This window comes from Callospermophilus lateralis, chromosome 3 (assembly GCF_048772815.1).
Source record: "Callospermophilus lateralis isolate mCalLat2 chromosome 3, mCalLat2.hap1, whole genome shotgun sequence".
NCBI lineage: Eukaryota > Metazoa > Chordata > Mammalia > Rodentia > Sciuridae > Callospermophilus > Callospermophilus lateralis.
In genome coordinates, this window is record NC_135307.1 from 193,083,292 (window position 1) to 193,107,566 (window position 24,275).

The window sequence follows — 24,275 nt, forward strand, 5'->3', positions numbered from 1 at the left end:
TCAGTGACGGGTATGATCCAATTGCAGTGGTATCAACCTAAGACAGGAGGCTGACGCTTAAAGGTCAGTTTTCCGATGACAGGTAAGAACCATATGTTGAATTGGACAACCTACCAGGCACGGTCCTTAAGCCACATTACTTGTTGTTTAATTAATCAGAAGGGGGGAGATGCTGGGAGCCATTAGCCAAGTAGGTATGACAATTTCCTTGCCAGCGTACCCCATGTTGCTTAGTGGAAGGACTCATGAAAATAGGACATTTTGCAGTGACATTGTATGTAAGGTGACCTTGCTCAAGGACCAGGGCGGATCCTGGTTTAGGGCGGTTCCAGGTTTAAGATTATTCCTGCTGGGAATAGGGCGTATCCTGCTGCCTGAGTTCCCCCTTGTGTTCTCCCGGGATTCAGAGATTTTTGGGGAGGCAGAGGAGGTGGATTTGGGCAGAGAACGTGGATTTCCCCAGAACGTGTTTGGAGAGGGCCGGTGTGAGTTCGGGAATAAAGAATTGCTGTTTGAATCTACAAAGCTGTGAGTGGCTCGTGATTTTGTGTGCCCAGCCAGACTGCGGCACATCCCAGCCCTACCGTATGTGTGTGTGATTATATATACACATACATATATATATATATATGAGAGAGAGGGGGAGGGTAGATGAATACAATACCTTTATTTATTTTTTTATGTGGTGCCAGGTATCAAACCCAGTGCCTCATGCATGCACTCTACCACTGAGCCACAACCCTTGCCCCCGCCATATGTGGCTTTTAAAAAAAGTACCAAATGAACTCCAGACAGTTGTTACTTCTGGAATAGAAGCACAATAAACTCAAGAAGAAAAACACAGAGCAGGTACCATGCAAAGTTCTTCTTGTGTCTTTCAGGACATATAATATATAATATACAACTATGTATATAAAATATTGTACATTTTTTTATTTTTTTCTAGTTGTATATGAACAGCATGGCTTTATTTTGTTTTTTAATTTTTTTTTAGTTGGGGCACAATACCTTTATTTTATTTGCCTATTTTTATCTGGTGCTGAGGATTGAACCCAGCGCCTCACACGTGCTAGTTGAGCGCTCCACTGCCGAGTAGAACCCTAGCTCCTATTTGTTTATTTTTTTGTGGTGCTAAGGATTGAACCCAGTGCCTCACATGTGCCAGCCCCCATATTGCATCACTTTAATGCTCTAAGTTTAAAAACACATCATGACCCAGGCATAATGGTACACACCTATATTCCCAGCTAATCAAGAGGCAGAAGGATGCAAGAAGATCACAAGATCAAGGCCAACCTGAGCAAGGTAGCAAGATCCCATTCGTGGAATCTCTCTCAGTATAACAACATCATTTACAATTATTCTAATATTTGTATTTGAACTGGGGGCTGTGCATGAAGCACACCTAACAGAAATTAATTCTCACCAGCCTAAAATAAAGAAAATAGAAATTACAGCTCTTAACAAAGTCATTTCATTAGTTATCATGCATTTATAATGAGTGGGGGAGAATCTAGTCTATTAACAGGCAACTAATACCTCTGTAATAAAGAACCAGACCTATCAAACACAGAAACTTAAAGCTGCTAAAAAATCTGAGCTCTTCCATAAAATGTGTAAATTGATCATGATGAAGAAACTGATAGCAAAATGAGACTACTACTCCTACTAGCTTCCATGCTAAAAACACTGGTCTTTCTGGTTTTAAGTTTGACAGCTATTATATCCAAGTAGGTAACTTTCAAAATTAACAAGAGGAGATTTTCCTACACACAAATTAAACCTAAAAGGAATTCACTAAAATTGTTTGGTTTTTAAGGCAGAACAATTTTACAAAATTTCCACAAATATGGCTCATATTTTAATTAGAAGACAAAAGCAGAATTTATAATCAATACAGCTATCTTAAACTTTAGTAATTAAATTTCAAATGAAACTGAGGGTCAGGAATTAATAAAGTTCTTGCAACTTAGAAGGCTATTATTGTGGCATTAATACATATTTCACATCAAGATTCTCAACAAGATTATGGCAGAATACTAGAAACCAGAATTTTAAATAAATGATATATAAAGGCAAATGATAATTATCCTGGCCTTGATAATTCCGTTTTGTTCACCTGCAGTTGCTGGGAACAGAACAAGCTTTCTGAGTACGAGGCAAGGACCCTACCAAGAAGTTACTTTCCCTGCCCTTTCTCTATTTTGAGACAGGGTCTCATTAAGTTGCCCAAATTGACCTCAAACATGAGATTCTCCTGCCTTAGTATGCCTAGTAGCTGGTATTACAGGTGTGAGTCACTGCGCCTATCTTGAACATTTCTTAACCAGTTTTTCTATCATCTGAGTTAAAAACAGGAACACTATACAGTTGAATGAAGGAATGAAAAGCATTGCCAAGTCCGGGAGAGGTGGTGCATGCCTGTAATCCTAGTGATTCCAGAGGCTGAGGTACAAGGCAACTAGCAAGACTATCTCAAAAAAAAAAAAAAAAGAAAGAAAGAAAAAGAATTGTGGATATAGCTCAGTGACAGAGCACCCCTAAGTTCCATCCCTAGTACCACATTAAAAAAAGAAAACTGAAATTTTCATGAAGTAAATCCTTCAACTCTGAAGAGACTGAAGTTCAAAAAGTTAATTTTAAGACAATGAATCATATCACAAGCTAAGATTCCAAAAATTCAAGATTTTTGATGAATAACCACAGGCATATTTTCATTGCTGGAGTAATATCATCTAAAAAGATTAGTTCAAGATATTAGGGACCAGGGATGGAGCTCAGTAATAGAGCTTTGAGAAGTTACCATGTGAGAGGCTTTGGGTTCGATCTCTAGTACCACAAAAAAATAAAGGTAGGAAAAAGAAAGATATTAGGACAGGGATGTAACTCAATGACAGAGTGCTCGTCTAGAGTGTGCACAGGCCCTAGGTTTAATCCTCAGTGTAGCAAAAAAAAAAAAGAAGTAGTTCAAGACTATATGCCTTACAAAAACCTTCAGAAGTTATTCAATTAAATATATGCAAAGAAGCTTAATAGTTAATAAACATAGCTTTTTTAAAAAAGCTAAAACATACAAACAGCCTTTCTTATAAGTTCTAAAATAAATTTTAGGGCTTCTACTTTAGGACATGAAAGAAGAATAGGGTCTAACCCACAATGAACAAGTGGGCAAATTATGAGAAATTATTCACATGTTGAAAACCAGGCAGTGAAAAAAATCATGGTTCCTGGAGTAGGGAAACAATATGGAGAAGGGTATAATACAACATGAGGTCCACCTAAAACCTTCTACCAGGAAGCAATTTCCAGCACAAGGAATGAAAATCCAAACAAGCCCAGCAATCTTGCAAAATTGACAAAATAACCAGACTCAAAATGGCCACACTGGCTAGACTGACTACACAGCAATTTACAAGTGACCGACAAGACTGGCAAAATGATTCCAAAATTTGTATTAAAATGTGAAAGATTATAATCCTAGCAACTTGGGAGGCTCAGGCAGGAGGACTGCAGGTTCATAGTGAGCCCCAACAATTTTACAAAACTTGTCTCAAAATAAAGAGGACTGAGGACATAGCTCAGTGGTAAAACACTCCTAGGTTGAAACCCAGGACAAAAAAAAAAAAAAAGATTAGATTAGCCAAAAGAGTAAACAGGAGTGGGGATGGGGGGTTTGAAAGACTTAATACCACTTGATTTTTTTATTTCAAGTCCTAATTTAAAAAGCTCTACAGGACTTACTATAAAATTCTGTAATCCAGACAATGTATATAGGCCTAAGTATAGACAAAAGACAGAGACTGATCAAATATGGTCAACTGATTAGATTACCAAACAATCCAATGGAAAAAGGAAAATCTCAACAACAAATAGCCCTAGAATGAATATCTGCATTTTAAAAACTGATCCAGGCACTGAAGAGATAGCTGTAGCGTAGACTCATGTCTAGCATACACATGCCCATGGGTCAATCCCTAGCACCAAAAAAAATAATAATAATAATAATAATCCTCAACCCTTTCTTTGCACCATTCACAAAGTTAAATCAAAATGAATCATGGATCACAGACCTAAATATAAAGCTGAAATCATAACCATAAAATGTCTACAAGAAAACACAGGGCCAGTCTCAGCACCTTAGCCAGATCCATCTCAAAATAAAAAATAAAAAGGGATAGGGATGTAGCTCAAGGAGAGAGAAAGCCTCTGGATTCAGTTCCCAGTGATGGGGATGGTGAAGAGACAACAAAAACTGATAGTACTTTCAACACATATCTTAAAGGGCCTAAAATATTTTCAAAAGAAAATTACACAGCTCAATGAGAAAGCAAATCACTCAACTGAAAAACAATGACAAAACATTTGGACACTTTTAAACAAAACATACATGTTAATAAACATAAAAAAATTATTCTCAATATCATTAGTCATCATAAAAATGTAAATTAAACTCATGATGTGATACCACCACTCCCCCATTAGAATAGCTAAAATTAAAAAGACTAATAATATTAGTCTACAGGGAAAGCTGTAGAACTTGAACTTTCATAAATTGCAAGTAGATTATAAAATGGTACAGCCACTCTAGAAAAATTAGAAAAGTTTCAGTTTACTATAAAGATTAATATATACTTAAGACCCTGCAATTAACACTCTCGGGTCTTTTACCCAAGAGGGAAAAAGAGAAAAATCAACCCAATGACTTATACTGAATGTTCACATCAGCTTTTTTCATAATAGCCTAAACCAGAAATACAAGTTGTTCTATTCACACATAATAAAATATTACTCAACAATAAGAAATAAACTATTGATGCACATAATATCAATGAATCTTAAAAATAATACCTATGCTGTCAGGCATGATGGATCATGCCTATAATCCCAGTGACTCGAGACTGAGACAAGAGGATCACAAGTTCCAGGCCAGCCTCCGCAACTTAGCAACCCCCTAACCAACTCAGTGAGACCCTATTTCAAAATAAAAAACAAAAAGCTTAGGGATAAATCTAAGCATACAGACACCAGTTTTTAAAACATTTCTTTGTTATACATGGACACAGTATCTTTATTTTTTTTATTCATTTTTATGTGGTGCTGAGGATCAAACCCAGTGCCTCACATGTGCGAGGCAAGCGCTCTGCCACTGAGCCACAACCCCAGCCCAATATAGATACCATTTAACCTAGCAGTCCTACTTTCAGTAATGGGTCCCCCAGCAATACAAAAAATATATACTCACAAGTTTATTCACTGTAGCATTATTTTAATTATAAAATATGGGAAGCAACCGACGACAGTACCCATACATAAAAATTGTTTGAAAAAACTATAAAAGTTAATGAGATGACGTAAGTAAAGGAAGAATGAGAAATAACTAATTTAATAGGTATCCAGAGTTCTGCTTTAGGAAGATAAAATGCTCCGGAAATGGAAGACTGATGGCTGCACAGCAATATGAATGAACTCCATGCCATTGAACTGTATACGTCAACACGGCAGATTTTGTTATGCAAAATTTACCATAATTAAAACAAGATGATTGGGCTGGGGATGTGGCTCAAGCGGTAGCGCGCTCGCCTGGCATGCGTGCGGCCCAGGTTCGATCCTCAGCACCACATACAGACAAAGATGTTGTGTCCGCCAAATACTAAAAAATAAATATTAAAATTCTCTCTCCCTCAAATAAATAAATAAATAAATAAATAAATAAATAAATAAATAAATAAATAAATAATAAAACAAGATGAATAGGAAAGATCTCTTTGATATAATGCAGCATTCTTTCCAGGAAAACTCAGTAAGGGGATGGGGAAGCAAAATGCAAAGACTATATACTATGCCATCTTTTGTCTAAATAAAATTATATATATATATATATATATATATATATATATATATATATATATATATATATATATATCTGCTTAGAGAGAGAAAGGGCGGAGGAGAAAGGAGAAGATAAACCAGAATGTTACTTATGAAGAATAAGAAAAGATAGTGTAGAAGGGATACAGAAAAAAATACACCTTTTGTGTAATTTTGACTGGGGCGGGGGTAGGAGGGGTAATGCTAAGGATGGAACCCAGGGCCTTAGCATGCTAAGCAAGCACTCCACCACTGAGTTATGCCCTCAGCCCCAGTTTTGACACTGAAAGCATACTAACATTCTACATACTCAAAAAATAAAACCAACCAAAATTAAAAAGGGCACAAAAAACTTTGAAACTCAAGCAACAAATAAATTAACCTAATTTCAATTCATATATAGACCGTAGTTAGATTATACAGAAAGTAAGGTAGAAAGTAAGGATGGGAAGGAGAACATGGAAGAAAGGAAGAAGGGATAAGGAGGGATACATGGTCAATCCAAGTTTTGGGGGTGTGTTTTGTTTGAAGTGGTACTGGGGACTGACCCAGAAACTAGGCAAGCACTCAATCACTAAGATACACTTACAGCCCTCAATCCAAGTAATTTAAGAACAAAATTTTAATGATTCACTCTTATCATGAGCAGAATTTGAGGGTAGAGGGATTTGCAAACAAATCTTCCACTCATTTTAAATGAGTTTATTAGGACTAGGGTGTAGCTCAGTGATAGATTTCTTGCCTAGAATGTACTACCCAAAGTGCACCACAAAAAGTTTATTGTAGTAAAATGAACAAAGCAATTCTAAAATTATCTTAAATTATAGAGTTGATGTGTAAATGTATTAATAATGTTGAAGACCACAATTCTCACAGCATAAGACATTTAAAATGTGAAATACAAACCCTAAGAAAAAACACTAGACATAAAGTTGGGAATATTGATATAAACTCATGATTTCTAAAATATGTATATGCATGTTTCTGTGAACATGACTATGCATGTGTATGTGTACAGCCTGCATATTTCCTAGCTCTGTCTACTAAAAGGGCCAAGATGAGAAAACAACTCAAGAGCAATAAGGACATTTACCACCCATAGTTCCTGGGTCTCTAATACATAAGGACACAGGAACCCAGTTGAAAGAGCCTAATGGGACCCAGACAAGGTGGAATAAGCCTGCAATCCCAGCAACTCAGGAGGCTGAGGCAAGAAAATTCTGAGTTTCAGGCCAGATGTGGCAACAGAGGGGAGCCTGTGACAAGAAGAAGGGAAGGAAAGGTGAGAGCTTCACTGGCCAAACCTAATATTAGAGCAACATAATAAGGTAAAGTAATTAACTGTAAACTATTCAAAACAAAATAATAATTCATTAGTCCATACCAATAAATAAAGCTCTTGATTACAGAATAATGGTAAGAGCTCCCTGGTAAATGTAAAAGGAATGCTGAAATGAGAAAATAACCAATTTGCAACCATCACAGTAAAAAAAAAAAAAAAAAAGCTGGATCAAACAAGATTCATCAATGAATACTAAATCTAGGAAAAACTGAGTAGAATCACAATATCTATATTATCTCCTATAGACACAGTTTATTGCTGGGGTCAAGGACAGGCAGATTAAACAGTGGAGAAGCCTGGCAACACCTTGGCCAAGTGGTCCAAATTAGTATCACAGCAAGGGACAGATAGACATGTGCCTCCAGAATTTATGTTCTCAGGATATAACATCATCTATACAATATTTCAGCCAAAAATACAAAACCTAAATCTAATCACAAGGAAACTTCAGACAAGTATAAAAAAAAGAACATTTGGGCTGGGTTTGTGGCTCAGTGGTAGAGAACTTGCCTAGCACATGTGAGGCACTGGATTTGATCCTCAGCACCACATAATAATAAATAAATAAAGATATTGTGCCATCTACAAAAAAAAAAAAAAAAAGTTCAAATAAATAAATAAATAAAATGAACAACATTCTATTAAATGGGGCTGGGGAGGTAGCTCATTGGTAGAGTCCTTGGCTAGCATGCACAAGACCCTGGTTTCCATCCCCAGAACAGTTCATTGCTGGAGATGGGGGCTTCAAAAATGTCAATATCATAAAAAATAAAGAAAGGCTGTAGAAATATCCCAGGAAAAAAGAGATTTAAGAAAAATAGTAACTAAGTAGTACCTGACCTCAGGCGGGATTCTATACAGGAAGAAAATGTTATGAGACTTAATTATATCAAATGGTAAGGCTGGAAAGTGGACAAGTTTGTAGCAATGTCTATTTATGAAGCTGTTAACTGTACAATGGTTATATAAAAGAATTACTCTGTTCTTCAGAAATACAATAGAAACCTTAGAGAAAAGTAGCACAATCTTATTACCCTCAGATTGCTCAGAATGTAGAGGGAGAGTGGGAACAGGAAAAAAAGAAGAGGCAAGAGAGCCAGCACACACGAATCAAATAATACAAGTACGTGAGTCTAGACAAAGGATATCTCAACTTTCTTCATACTATATTTTTATAACTGTTGTAAATATGGAAACCAATTTCAAATAAAGTTGAAAAAACTACAGAGAGAAGAAGAAGGAAAAGGGGAGGAAGTGTGGAATGAATTTAATAAAATCCTGTTATATGCATACATAAATGTACCAAAGGGAATTTCACCTTTATATATGTAGAAAGTACCAATTAAAAATAAATAAAGGAGGGGCTGGGGCTGTAGCTCAGTGGTAGAGAGCCTGCCTAGCATGGGTGAGGCACTGGGTTCAATCCTCAGCATCACATAAAAAATAAATACATAAATAAGGTTATGAAAACATATCTTTAAAAATAAATAAAGAAGCAAAAGGAAGATCAATAGAGTAAAGGAGGGAGAGTGGAAGAGGAAGAAGATAGGGATTAAAACCAAATTCCTTGTATATATGATAGTCAAAATGAACTCCTATATATAATTAAAATGCTCTAATTTAAAAAAAAAAAGATGGAGATTATTCTCTGCTATGTCCAGAACAGAACAGAATGTGTACATATCATATTTAATTGAGGGATTTTGAAGGGAAGCTGCAAGAGCTAAGGCTGGTGGCTTACATGGATTCCCAGAGAAAGCACCATTTTGAATGTCAAGAGAAGGGAGTTTATGAGTTATATAACACATCTCCCTCTACCTGTGATGGGGATGGAAAGCAGGATTTCCTATATGCTCAGCAAGCACTTTACCAAGGACCTATACCCCCAGTACCTGTACTAATTTTTCCCCTGTAAACCAGAGAAAAAAATTTATTTAGGAAGATCTAACAAAATTATAAGCAGGTAAAAAAACAGTAGATAAGTAAGCAGTAAAGACCCATGAACAAAAATAAGCATGAAATTATGGGGTCTTGGCCTGAAGGAAGCTAAAATTAGAAACAGAAAGTAGAACAAATACAAAAGACAGGAAAATAGCAAACCAGATAAGTCCTATTTACTAAATATATCAAAGAGGGGTAAGATTCAAAGAAAACTCAGATTTCCAAATGAGCTAACCAAGAGGATGGTATTACTAACCAAAATAAATTTAACTAGCTCAGCAAACATAACTGCTTTCTAAGCTATCAAACTTTTTCTATTTTTTTTTCCTATTCTGCTGCAATATTAAAGTGAAGAAAGGGGTTAGATAAAATGTTATTTGCCAGTACAAAATGGGGAAAATAATCTTCACAAGGTAAACAGTCAACACAGGTGAGGGCTGATTCAGATTTTGACTAAACACCCTTAAAATAGCCATTGTTCGGGGTGTGTATGTGTGTATTCACTTGAATATTCCAAGTCCACTCATTCAACTAGCATTTGGTGGAGGGAAGAGGGAGTACTGGGGATTGAACCCAGGGTCACTTTGCCACTGACCTACATCCCAAGCTCTTTTTTTTTTTTTTTTTTTTTTTTTTTTTTTTTTTTAAAGACAGGGTCTCACTAAGTTGCTGAGGCTGTCCTCAATCCTCCAGCCTAAACCTCACCCGACCCCGCAACCCCAGTTGCTAGGATCACAGGCATGAGTTACTGCACCTGATCTATTATCCTTAAAAAGAAAACATCAAGCACCTAACAACTTTAAACAAAATTACAAATTAAAGAAAAGGGTAGTATCTTCAGAAGATTAAAGTCAAAAAATTACAATGAATCAAATAGAAAGGAATTAGTTACCTGGCTATGCAGTCAAATGATGTTCAAGTGGGAGTTTATTTTTAATGGTCTCCGAGTCCACTGTTGAGCAAATATTTTGATTCTGTGGACAAAAAATAAAGAAGGTTCAATTTTATTGTCCTTTCTTCACGTAAGAATTAGTATTAGTCAAACTAACCGTTCCCATCTGTCCCTTCCCTGAATATGTGAAACAAACTAAATGTATCAAGTACAATGCCAATCTTCTTAGAATTTGAGTAGATACCTTATTTAGCCATCTATAATACTTCCACTGGTGTGTGTGGAGGGGGGGGGGGCAGGCATGACAAACAACAATACACTTCCATCACTGTTTCTACATATGGATAGTGCAAAGTGGGGTATACAGAGGAGACCAGCTCCAAGTCCTGAGAAGTAATGAAAATGATGAGTATTCAGAAACTGTAGGTATCCTCATACGCCCAAATTCATGTTCAAAACAGAACAATTAAAGCCAACTTAATGCATTGGCAGAAGCTAATGCTTAAATACCTCTATCCAAAATAACCTATACTAACCACATAAAGGGAGAGAAGGAGAAAGAGATAAAAGGAAACGTACAAGGGAAGAAAAGTCCCAAATGTTTCTTACCCTCTATTAAAGTATGCATTTAGGTTACCAAAAATGAATGTGTGCGAGTGAGAGTGTGTGTTGTATGTCTGTCTATCTGAGGGGGCGAGGAGTTTACAGGATATTTAAGCCAGAGACACTATATTACTGAGCTACATTCCCTAGCCCTTATTTTTTATTTTGACACATGGTCTTGCTAAATTTCCCAGGCCATCCTCGAACTTTAAATCCTTCTGCCTCAGTCTCCTGAATTGTGAGATTACAGGTGTGCCCCCAAGTGCCTAGTCGAAAAAGAAATATTTTAAATGGGGAAATTAGGGGCAATTTTTCAAAATAATATACACTCATATACATGATCATATAAATAGCAGGATTCTGCACATCAAAAAATAAGGAGCAGGGGGCTGGGGATGTGGCTCAAGCGGTAGCGCGCTTGCCTGGCATGCGCACAGCCCGAGTTCGATCCTCAGCACCACATACAAAGATGTTGTGTCCACCAAAAACTAAAAAAATAAATATTCAAATTCTCTCTCTCTAAAAAAAAAAAAAAGAAAGAAAGAAATAGGGAGCAGGGCTGGGGTTGTGGCTCAGCGGTAGAGCACTAGCCTAGCACATGTGAGGCCTTGGGTTTGATCCCTCAGCACCAAATAAAAATAAATAAAAATAAAGGCATTGTGTCCCTTTACAACTACAAAAAAATATATTTTTTTTTAAAGAAAGAAAGAAATAGGGAGCAGCTTCTGGTAAAACAAAGAAGTAAGCTAATAAAAAATTCACCTCTCCTTATGAATTCACAAGTTTAACTGTAAGTAACATCGATATCAAGACAACAACCATGACTACCATATGCCCTAAAGTTAAAAGCAGTCATGCTAGAATTGGCAGGGCTAACAGGAAAGGGCATAGAAAAAATGATACATTCATAAATTCCAAGGAACAAACATATTATAGGCTATGGTCAATTTACACAGAGTACACAGGGACCAGACAACCACAATCCTGATGCAAAATATGAATGGTCATGGCACTTTTGAAACCCAAAATAAAGAGGAGAAAATGGAGGGGGGAGGGAAGCACATCATATATGGTTTTTGCAAAAGGTAAGAGGAGTAACAGTGCTGTGCAATGACATGCCTATTTGCAATCGCAGCTCCTAGTTTACAGTGAGATATATGCCAAAAGTAGGCTGACTACATTTAGAGCCTGGACTCCATCTTCCAATCTATAATAATATGATTAATTGTTAACATAACAGTTACAGAACAGAAGCTTTAGAGCAGTCCAGATGGAGACTCGATTCCCAGCTCTTTCACTTACCTGCTAGGTTTGTAATCTAGGCTTACTAAACCTGGTCAATTTAAGATTCTAGGGCCTCAAAAAAGAGAGAAAAAAGGTTAAACGGAGGGGTCAGCTGATAAAGCTCTGTGAGAATTAAATAAAAATACAGAAACTACTTATTGGTACCTAGCATAGCACACAAAACCTCAAAAAAAAAATTATTGTTAACCAAACAAAATGCAGACACACAATATAACAAGAATTTCCAAGCACATTTAAATAAAAGTAAAATTTAAAATAAAAAAAGTAAAATCATTTGTTTCTGTTTTCAAAATTGTTTTTGAATTTTTGTGCTGTCCCATTTAACTAAAGGAAAAGATAGGGAAAGATAGTCAGAACTTCTATAAAGAACTTCTAAGATTTTTCTGGCCCTCATTTTAAATCAGGTTTCACTTCAGATTTTTTTTTAGTTGTTTTTGTTGTTGTTATTGTTTGTTTGTTTTAATATTGTTGCTGTTGTTCTGTTTTTTAGAAGGGTGAGATGAGACAGTAGTGAGGTGGGTAGCACATAAGTAAAAGAATTTTAGGTAAGGAAAGGAAGTCAAGTCAGAAAGTGCCAAGTACCTAATAACTGACCCAGGACACAATCAATTACTGCTGCCTACTATGGGAAGTTAAAAAGAACCCAGTTAATACTCCAATATCCTACAACTGGTTTTCATAACTCTTCCTCAAAGAAATGTTGACACTGCCAGTCTGCACCCTCAGACAAAAACACACCATCTACAAATTTCTTTCCTCCCAGCCTATAGTTCTTCCAGTTAGACTACAGAGATTCCTAAATTGTCAACACCGGATGATTGGCTCGTCTACCAAGAAAGAACATGGACACAATCTAAAAGTATTACATAGCAGGATTCTGTGAAGCACAGGACCATTAGAAAAACTGGTTGAGTTAAACTTGTCTAGAACCAAGATTCTGTCTACAAAGTCAATAATACCAGGTTTCCCAATACATGTTTTGTCTTTATCAAAAACACGCGGATCTTACCACTTTACACAATTATGACTTTAGTTAATCACACATACAAAAACCAAATCACACCAACATAAAAACTAAATATGATATTTCCTAAAATATTAGATAACTAAAAAGAAAGGAGGGAAAAACATTAGTTTATCTACTGCAATTAACAGAAAGGTGACTAATGGACCCACATTATCAAAACCTGTATTACCAGTGATCAAAATCCCTTCATCAGAGAGCTAAAGGGTAAAAGGGGGGGGGGGGGGTGTGGAGGTTAATACTGCTGAGCTCTGTTAATAGCCAGTCTGAGAAGATGTGCCTCCAGGACAGAACAAAGAATCAAATTGAGGGAGGGGAGTTAATAGAGGAAAATCCAAACTATAATACTAATGCTTAGAAAGATCAACAGAACAAAAAGCAATCACTGAATATTATGAACATATTTTTCTTTGCTGTGGAACATGGAATGGGGTGAGCAATCTACTATCAATCATATTTAAGTTCATTGTTCTTTCCAGGCCGTTTGCTGGCACAACTCAAAGAGACTGCCTTCTCAATTTCTGAAATCATGGAGATGGGAAGTCACCATCTTTGGGAAAAAACAGCTGTTGTCCACTAATCTTCGAAGCACTGCAGAATAAGTTGGTTCATCAATTAATTTTCAGGTTACTTAAAGGTTGCATAACATTAGTGTTAAGTTTAACATTCTTTCACAGGATTATTTATCAAGTGATAAATATAGCCTTTGTTGAAACTGCAACAATAGGTTTCACTTGGAACAATCTATCGCAACCAACCTGTAGCTATACTGAAAGGGAAAGAAAAGATCTGATGTGAATTTAAGATGCCATTTATTTTGAGGTACACAGACTTAACTCAGTGAAACTTTTTTTTTTTTTTAACTACTTATTTCTTAGTCCATTATTGTGTGTTTTGTTTTGTTTGGGGTGGGGGAGGTTAGTGGGGATTGAAGGATTGGAGCCAGAGGCATTTTGCCACTGAACAAAACTCCCAGTCCTGTTATGTTGTTTTGTTTTTTAAAAGAGACAGGGTCTCACCAAATGCTGCAGCTGGCCTTGAACTTGCAATCTTCCTGCTCAGCCTCCTGAGAGGCTAAGATTACAAATATGCACCATTAAATACTATCATCTTTTTGACAGAGGAGAAGAACTGTTGCAACAGGCAAGTAAAATACCGACAGGGTTTTAAAAAATGATATGTATTACTAACTTAGCCTATGGTATGTTCGAATAAGGATCAAGTTGCCTTGTAATAATTTATTCTACATGGCCCTTCAATAAATTATAATACATGTTGAATTCTAGGTGGAGTCAACCTGAAAATTCAAATGATGCAATGAAAACAGAAGCCTAGGGTTCAGAAAATGTAAGTTTTATAAAGTCGAGTTTCTTGAAGTGACTTATTTAATGCAATTAAATGCTTGCTGTGTATCTATCAAATGCCAGGCACTGCACTAACACTTGGAAATATAAGCAAATCATGGTTACTGTCATTAATTAAGAAAGCAGAAGCAGGCATAAAAAGCCACCAAAATTCCTAAAGTGAAAAAAATGTTCACATAATAACCACTTGAGCATCAATATATCATTCTGAACTATAGCCCAGGGATAAAAGAAAGAATCAAAGTGGAAGAGAGTCCCATGATAGTACTACAGAATAAAACAAAACTTTCCTACCCTATTCATAGGATTATTGTGTTCATGGTAAAGCACCATGTAGATGTAAAAGAGAGAGAGAGACACACACAAGCCCAAAAGCACTTCAACAAAAAAGATAAATGAATCGGAATGTGCAATTTTTGCAATTACTGCTCAAAGTTATCATAACCAAAACGCCATCGAGTTTCTTTATAAAAGGCAAAGAAGAAAAAACTTTTGTAAAGTTTGGGCCATTTATATGAAAATTACATGGGACACTAGACACCTAAACGGGTTGTGTAAAGGTAGCTGAAAGTAAAAACTAGTTTCTACTCAATATATCCAGGAAATTATGTCATACATTTTGCTTACTGCCCACTGAAGAACAATGGCATTGAACTATTCTGTATTTTTGTAATTTCCTTAAGAAGAGAACTAAAAAATCCAGTCAGCAGACCAGTTTATTAACATCTCACATCTTTGACTGAACTGGAGTTGTAATAACAGGGTTACTGAAACAGGCATGCCAGCAAGCTGCTAGCTGGTGCTTGTTCTGCCCCTCTCCCCCCTCCTGGAAAAACTGCATGCAGTGCTGCAGGATCACACAGAATAAATACAGGAAAGAGGGTGGGAGAGCTGGGTGGGGAGGTGAGCAAAACTCTGGGCTCCACCAGTGGAAGACGTTCCACAAGAATTGCTACAGGGTCAAAAGTTTACAGTGGTTTCAATTTCACCTTTTAACAGCCAATCAGGAAACAGACTGCATGCTGACCCCTCAGGCTGCAAATGAACATTAACTCATTGACTTCCAAGACTGCATATATTGCTTTTTTTGTAAGGCTTTCTTCTTTTTCTCTTTTTTAAGGATGGGGAGGAAGAGAGAAGGGAGAAACATCTTAAGTTCAAGGTGACAGTTTTATTTTAAACAGCTGTTTCAGGGGAGAAATAACCAAGTAATTTTCCTCTTTCTCCTTGAAATAAGTTTTTTTTTTTTATCCTTCATTTATCCAATCATTAATGCTAGTATCAAAATGAAGAGTGAAATTTAGAAAAGTCAAGGAGCCAGTTTTATCCCAATCAGACAGCAATTCTCAGACCAATTTTTGGTTTTAAAAAATTATACATATACACGTGTATAATTTGTGTTTGTATATATATATTTTTTCTTTTTGGGCTAGTTGTGTTTCCAGCAAACTCAGGTAATGAAGACAGTTATTTAAAAGTACTTACACATCAATTTTTTGTTTGCAAAGATTCCCCATCTCCTCCCCAAGATTTATTAATATAAACTTGCAGTGTGCCTACCCTCTTCATGCAGTGGATCTGCAGAAATTAGGTAAAGATCCACAATTTTAAGTTTCCTTTTCCTATTCATTTCTTGAAATATTTCAGGAGTAAACCCAGGAGTAATCCTTTATACACAAACTCAGGAGTGAACCGTTTTGGCAACAGAAATAACTTCTCCCCTAATTAATTTTTTATGTAAATATCCTCCAAATGAAGAAATCAATAAACTAATCCATCAAATGCTATTTTGAACATTCTATATTTAACATTGAGCAAGGATAAAAAAATATCTGATTCCAGCTATTTGGGAGACTGAAACAGGAGGATAGCTTGAGTCCATGGGTTTGAGGCCAGCCAGGGCAACATAGTAAGACCTACATCACTCATTCATTCCTTCATACTCACATATATGCATAAATATCTATATTACATACACCTTAACTGTACCACATTTTAAAACTAGATTCCTTTAAACACTGCAGGATAAAATGAAATAGCTACACAAACTGCTCTACCAAGAATATCAAATAAATACAAAATCTGCAAATAGTGAATACCTCTCTCACTGATATGACAGCTGGTTGAATTCTAATAGTCTTAGTGACTTAAATTTAAGCTTATATTTAGAAGTCCCAATAGGCACCACTACTGCTGAAGGAAATGATTTCACACAGGATATTAGTTTTTATTCAAACCAGCAAAATAGACACCAGTTATTTCTGAAAACCCAAAAGTAGTCAATATACAGAAGTCTTACTTAACATATAACTGCTAAAGGATCCCATAGTACATATTATATTTCATAATGTATAAAGTTTGTATAGCAATTTAATGTTAGTTTCAGATAAATAAAATTAATGCTGATGTATCATTTTTCTTAATTCAGCATTTAAGAGTAATTTTCTAATAACTCCTAAACCCCCATGATTTAAGTTTGTGCATATTTACTAATAAAAAAAATCTATAATTTTATGATAGATTTTCTTTTTTTTTTTTAACGGCAATGGTTTGAAGAAGCATTCTGTGTGCATGTATATAGTATATGTGATTAGAGGAGCTTTCTATACATCTTTTTACAAGATGGCTTCATTTTAAAAGAAAATGGATGTGATAAAATTTTACATCAAGTCAGCATGTTAGCAAGAAGCTTTTTGGTGTGTTCTGAATTTGATTAATACAAGCCAAGGTCACTTCCTGAAAGATGCCTACCACTGCAGCTGCCGGCAAACTGGGCTTTAATACAAGGCTGGGGGGAAGGGAATGGGTGATGGCATTTATTAACACTCAGGACTCCAACCACAGACAGCTATACTGGGAGAAGAATGAGTGGCAAGGAAAATCCCAGAGTTGAAATATTTCCATTCCTTAATATTCAAAAACAGACTAACTTAATATGCATAATGTTCATGTCAAAATTATATCAAAATTATATTCACTGCTACAATGTGTAAAAGCATTTTACTTAATGCTATACAGATAACCTAACAGACATTGAAGTAAACTCAACATTTAACACAATGTGACCTGTATTTGCCATGCAAAGCACCTACAAAGGATGATATAAGCCCTTGAAGAAAACAGAATCAGATTCAAATTTCTTTTTCTCTAAAACCAAGTGTGACCTAAAAGTCACGAAAGCATAAATCCAAAACCTTATCGGAAATTAACTAATAAAATTTTGTTCTGAAATTCGACTTGATTTTTTTCTTACCGCCATTAATACAAATGTTAATGTGCCTCTGTCTCAAAAAACAATCATTAAAACATCATTACCGACAACTTGAATAAATCCTCTCCCTGAAGATTATTCAATGATTTCACTGAGCAGTCACAATGCACTGCTAGGAAACAGTACTAAACACTTTGCCTGTACTCTCTGAAGTGCTATACACATTTCAATGAACTGGATAAGAATATTAGGTAGAGTAAGGAAACCTACACATTCCTACACATTTTCTCCATATAACCTCTGATAAATCTATTGATTTTGTGTGGTTTTTCCTGTCCATCAAATGAGAATTCTATTCAAACCATGATATTCCAGAGGCATATAATTGCCAAAGCTCCTCTGTTTTTAATGGTTGTAAAGAAAAAAAAAAAAAAAATAGGGGGAAAAAAAAAAAACTGGCCTTTGTTGGCTATACCCACACTTGTAATCCCAGTAACTTGGGAGGCTAAGGCAGGAAAATTTCAAGTTCAAGGTCAGACTCAACAATTCAGTGAGACCCTAAGCAACTCAGAGAGACCCTGCCTGAAGTAAAAAAATAAAAAGGGCTGGCTCAGTGGTTAAGTGACCCTGGGTTCAATTTAAAATTTAATTAAAAAAAAAAAACTGGCTTTTTAATCACTCTTTTAAATCAAGTCAGTTTTATCAATGGCATTATTGCCATGTCCTACATAAACTGAGAATATAATTTTGTCCTTCCCTTTGCTCCTCATCCTTTTTCTGAGATGAGGCTCAGTAATTTCAGTAAAGTACTTTTTTAAATCATGTTAGGAAAAGGAAGTCAAACAGTGAAAACATAATAAGAAGAGTCCCTGGGTGGGGCTAAGAAAGGTACTCAGGAGAGTGCAACAAGATCTTAACATGTGCTGCCATAGTGTGTATCTCAAGTGTCCTCCAAAGGTCCACATGGGGAAGGCTTGTCCCCAGCACTATACTTCTGGGAGGTGGTGAAACCTTAAAATATGGGTCACTGCGGTGTGCTCCTGAAAGGACACTGGAATCTGCCTCTTTCCTCTTCCTCTCTTTTGCAATTCTCAGTCCTGAAGTGAGTGGTCAGATATGTGCTCTGGCCATGATGCTCCCTCTTCCAAAGCAATAGGCCAACCAGCGTTGGACTGAAACCTCTAAAATTGCAAGCAAATAAGTCTTGTCTTTATAAACTGGTTATCTCAGGTATTTCCTATAGTAACAGAAAGCAGCTAACATACATGCCTCTGAGATGGTGCAAACTCAAAAGATTGCCAGAATAAATTTAAATCAGTCATTCATACTCCTTCTCCCCAAGACTCCTCCTGGGACAGTGAAGAAGGAGGAATTTTCCCTCAATTTCTCCTTGTTTTTATTCTTTTTTTTTTCCACCATGTGAATTATTCCACAGATAACACACAAAAAAGCGCAGAGTTAAGCAGTAATAAGCTAGCATCTTGCACAGACTGAGACCAGGAAAGAGCAATCATTTCCTCACTTCTCCAACTAAACCATTGTCTCCCCTGGTTTTATCCAAGTATCCAGTACATTCCTCAGTTGGCAAACACGACAAATAAATCTGGGGAAACAAAAAACTGTTGCCCGATATTCTTCCTGGACTAATACAGCTTATGTGCCAAAAGTAGAATCTGAGGGCTGGGGATATGGCTCAAGCGGTAGCGCACTGGACTGGCATGCATGTGGCCTGGGTTCAATCTTCAGCACCACATACAAACAAAGCTGTTGTGTCCGCCGAAAAAAAACTAAAAAATAAATATTAAAATTCTCTCTCTCTCTCTCTCTCTCTCTCTCTCTCTCTCTCTCTCTCTCTCTCTAAAAAAAAAAATAGAACCTGAAAGGAAATATTGACTATAAAACAAAAGCAAACAAAATAGTGGTCTGTGTGTCTTCTTGCTCTTTCAAAATGGTTTTTTAAAAAGATAAATATTTCTTACAACATCAAACTAGACAGTTTTTTAGTTGTGGGATAGCCAATCTATCTTAAAAAACACAAAGTACTATACATGCAAACTATACTACTCAGTTTAATTTAAGTATGTCATAGGCTCCTCTCCCTTCCCCCAGTAGTAGGGATAGAACACAGGGGAGCTTTACCCCCTGAACTATACCCCATCTTAGTTAGGATCTAACTAAGTGGCCTTGAACTTGTGATCCTCATGCCTCAGTCTCCAGAGGTGCTGTGATTACAAGAGTGCACCACCATTCCCAGCTCATATGTTTACTGTTTTAAAATCAAATTAGAAGCCATACCTGTAATCCCAGCTAATTGGGAGACTGAGGCAGGAGGATCCAAAGTTTGATGCCAGCCTGGACAATTTAGCAAGACCCTGTCTCAAAAATAAAATAAAAGGGGCTGCAAATGTTGCTCAGTGGCTGAATCTCCTGAGTTCAATCACTAATACCACTACATATTACATATATAATATATATAATATGCATAATATTATATATGTATATGTACATATATATAAATTTAGATTACAACCTCAGCCATACCTCAAGTGAAAAAGCCAATCTTCTGGGCCTCAAAAATACTGCAAGTCATCCATTTCACAGGTGTTTGCTTGAAGTATACCACACTCTACACTACTGCTATTCTAGGTTCTATGGATGCAGAAGTCAAAGAGGCACATGGTTCTCAAAAAAAGTTTCTAAATTCAGGCAACCTAATACAGGAATTCAAGTGCTTACTTGAGTTCAAAAGACCTAACATAAACCCTTGAGATGGGATAAAACCTAAAGATGGACAAATAATAGTGGATATTACCAAATAACATAGAGAGAAAAAAGATATTCCCAGAAAATGGGAAGAGCCAAAAGGAAAATAAAATATGACACAGAAAAGGAAGAGTAAAGTGAAGGAGGCAATTTTTCTCACAGGATGGAGCATTTCATGCAAGGTGAAAAGAACCAACTATACAAGGAGTGTTCCAGACAGTATTGTATACAATGGTTAATTTCATTATCTGTTAGTATTTATTATTATTAATAATAATAACAATAAATTATCTATTTTATTATCATTAAATCCAACAGCCCTAAATGTTTTTCTACTTTCAGTCTGGGAACCCAAATGACAGACCAATGGGAACTTAAAAATTATGTTCCAGGTAATAAGTCTAGAAAATAATTTGCTTCAGCTGAGCATAGTGGCATACACCTGTATTCTCAGTGAACTCTCAGTGACCTGGGAGGGTGAAACAGAAGGTTCATGAGTTAAAGGCAGCCTCAGCAACTTATTGAGGCCCTAAGCAGCTGAGCAAGACCCTGTCTCTAAATAAAAATATAAAAAAAGGCTGGGGATGTGGTTTAGTGGTTAAACACCCCAGGGTTCAATCCCCAGCACCAAAAGAAAAAGAAAGTAATATGCTTCATTTCAAAATTTATATTTGAGCCAAGTGTGGTGGAGTGCACTTGTAATCCTAGCAGTTTGAAAGGCTGAGGCAGGAAGATCCCAAAGTCAAAGCCAGTGTTGACAATTTAGTGAGACCTTGCCCCAAAATAAAAAAAATGGCTGGGGATACAGCTCATCAGTACAGTGATTGCCTACCACGTGCAAGGCCTTCAGTTCAATCCCCAACACAACAACTAAAACAAAATCTTAAGTTTTATAAACCCAATAAAAACACTACACTTAAAACTAATATATATCATCCCAGCAGCTTGGGAGACTGAGGCAGGAGGATTGTGAGTTCAAAGCCAGCCTCAGCAAAAGCGAGGTGTTAAGCGACTCAATGAAACACTGTCTCTAAATAAAATATAAAATAGGGTTAGGGATGTGGCCCAGTGGTTGAATGACCCCGAGTTCAATCCCCAGTACCAAATAAATAAATAAACTAATAGATAAACCAGGCTTGATGATATGCATCTATAATCCCAGTCACATGGAAGGCTGAGGTAGGAGAATCCCGAACTCAAGGCCAGCTTGGGCAACTGAGACTATGTCTAAAAAATAAAAAGACTGACCCAGGATTCCACAGTTCAAGTCCCAGTACAAAAAATAAAAAAAGCCTAGTGTGCAATACTGGCTTCTCAGAATTATTAGAACAGAAGTTTTACTAAAACCAATGCTTTTCCTATGGATTTTTAGGAAAAGAATTCAAATTCCAGCTTTTCTAATTACTAGTTATATTACCCTGCCTTGCTCCCCCTTCTCAGTTTTTTCCTTAATAAAGATGAATAATATACCTTGTCCTACCTATTTCAAACATGATTCTGAACACTGAATGACTGAGGTCCTCACTGCCATCAGCAATGCTTTTAGGTCAAGGAAAGGCATATCTCTGGGTACAGAAGAACATACAGTCCACCCTTCAGTACAAGATTCCTCAGTTTCACAGTGGAGTTTATCTTAGTTAAACCCAGCTTATTAGAACTGTGTGTATCTGGTTTCCCAACTCACAATAAATTAGAAAGAAGAGAATTACTGAAAGCAATAAGGTACTGACAATCGCAAGAAAGTACAGCTAACAGGCCAAAAAAAAAAAAGTGTAGGAAATGAGAAAAAAAACACAAACACGACCTGGAGTTGCAGTTCAGCAGCACCAATGCTAGTCCAGTGGCACAAGTGCTAGTCCAGTCACAAGGCTTTGGGTTCCATTTCCAGCACTCTTGAAATTACAAAGATCCAGATTCAAGAGTTATTCATCTTAAAACAAATACTACTATTTAAGGAGGTACTCTTACCCATAGGGAATGGGAAGGACAATGGATGAACAATAATAATCCACCCCACACCCTGAAAAGACCACATCACAGAACATTGTAACTAATTGCCTGCTTTAAAATGGGAAGTGTGGATACACTTAAGAATTTCAATTTCCTTAAAAAAAAAAAAAAAAAAAAAATTAAATAGATTTTCCAGTTTCTGATGGTTAACTTTTTTTTAAACAATTATTACATTTTTAAAATATTTTTTTAGTTGTAGATGGACAATACCTTTATTTTATTTATTTATTTTAATGTGGTGCTGAGGTCGAACCCAGTGCTTCACACATGCTAGGCGAGCGCTCCACCACTGAGCCACACTCCAGCCCAAGTGTTACACTTCAATGGTTGTGTTTGCAACCATCTCACTATGGACATCTCTATACCTTTCTCCTCCATTCCCAGCCACCCCCCAATGTGGTATATCTCTAAGTAATGGAACTGTCTAAGGTCCAGCAGCACAGGTTACAAAACAGACTTAGTGATCAACAGTGGGTAATCAAATTTAAGCCAAGAAAGGGCTTCCAAGTATACTTTGACATCCAGAAGCCAAAGAGATGAATATGTTCGAATACATTTTTCAAAATGGCATGTTTTTATAGATTCCATAACAAAAATATATATATCATAATCAAAATTAAATATCACCTGACCAAATATGATACAATTTGAGCATCTCTTAAGATAATGGTTAAAGGGCTGGGGATAGAGCTCAGTTGGTAGAATGCTTCCCTCACAATCACAAGGCCCTGGGTTCAATCCCAGCACCACAAAAAAATAAAATTAAAAAAAAAAAGATAATGATTAAAAAATCATAATGTACCATATGAACTGAAACTTCATGAATCTACAATAAGTATGGGGGGGAATATACATATATACAAATGAAACTTGTCCTTACAATAAAGTCTAATACAGAAGGAACAAAGGAACTAGAAAGTCAGCATTTGATCAAAATCATAATTGATTCAGAAAGAATCAAAGGAAGCTGAATCTAGAGATAAAAGCTCAAGGAGTATATGGATATTTCTATAGTCACTGGCTCAAAAATCCTACAGGATACTTTTATAGTTTCTCCCCACAAGAAAGCCATACTATGCAGAATTAATACTGTCAAAATGGCCATTTACCAAAAACCCTATACAGGTTTTAATGCAAATTCTATTAAAATTTCAATGACATTCTTCATAGAAATAGAAAAAGCAGTCATAAAATTTATTTGGAAAAATAAGAGGCTGAGAATAACCAAGTAATCCTTAGAGAGAAAAGCGCAGCAGGAGGCATCACAATACCAGATCTTAAATTATAATACAGAGCTATAATAACAAAAACGGCATGGTATTGGCACCAAAACAGACATGAAGAACAATGGTATAAAACGGAAGGCCCAAAGAAAAACCCACATAAATAGAGTTATCTCATACTAGACAAAGATGTCATAAACATACATTGGAGAAAAGATAGCCTCTTCAACAAATGATGCTGGTAAAACTGGAAATCCATATGTAGCAAAATAAAATTGAACCCCTATCTCTCACCCTGTCCAAAATTCAACTCAAAGTGGATCAAGGACCAGAGACCTGAACCTACTAGAAAATAAAGTAGGCCCAAATCTCCATCATGTTGTCTTAGGAACATAATTCCTCAACAAGACTCCTAAGCGCAAGAAGTAAAATCAAAAATCAATAAATGGGGGTCTGGGGTTGTGGCTCAGTGGTGGAGCGCCTAGCACACGTAAGGCACTGGGTTCAATCCTCAGCACCACATTTTTTAAAAAAATGAAATAAAGATATTGTGTGTCCACCTACAACTAAAAAATATTTTTAAAAAATAATAAATGGGATGGTATCAAACTAAAAAGCTTCTTCAACCAAAGGGAACAATCAAGAACATGAAGACAGAGCCTACAGAATGGGAGAAAATCTGTGCCACCTTCACCTCAGATAGAGCATTGATCTCCAGAATATATAAAG

General features: G+C 36.3%; 1 protein-coding gene across 7 annotated transcripts in view; it reads right to left on the reverse strand.

Annotated features, from left to right (window-relative positions):
• Ncoa3 (nuclear receptor coactivator 3) overlaps nt 1-24,275 on the reverse strand; it is a 126,147-nt gene that overhangs the window by 60,558 nt on the left and 41,314 nt on the right. For all 7 annotated transcript variants that reach the window (XM_077109201.1, XM_077109199.1, XM_077109202.1 and 4 more), the window contains exon 2: nt 10,044-10,125. The gene's annotated coding sequence lies outside the window, so the exon portion shown is untranslated. The remainder of the gene's footprint in view (nt 1-10,043; nt 10,126-24,275) is intronic.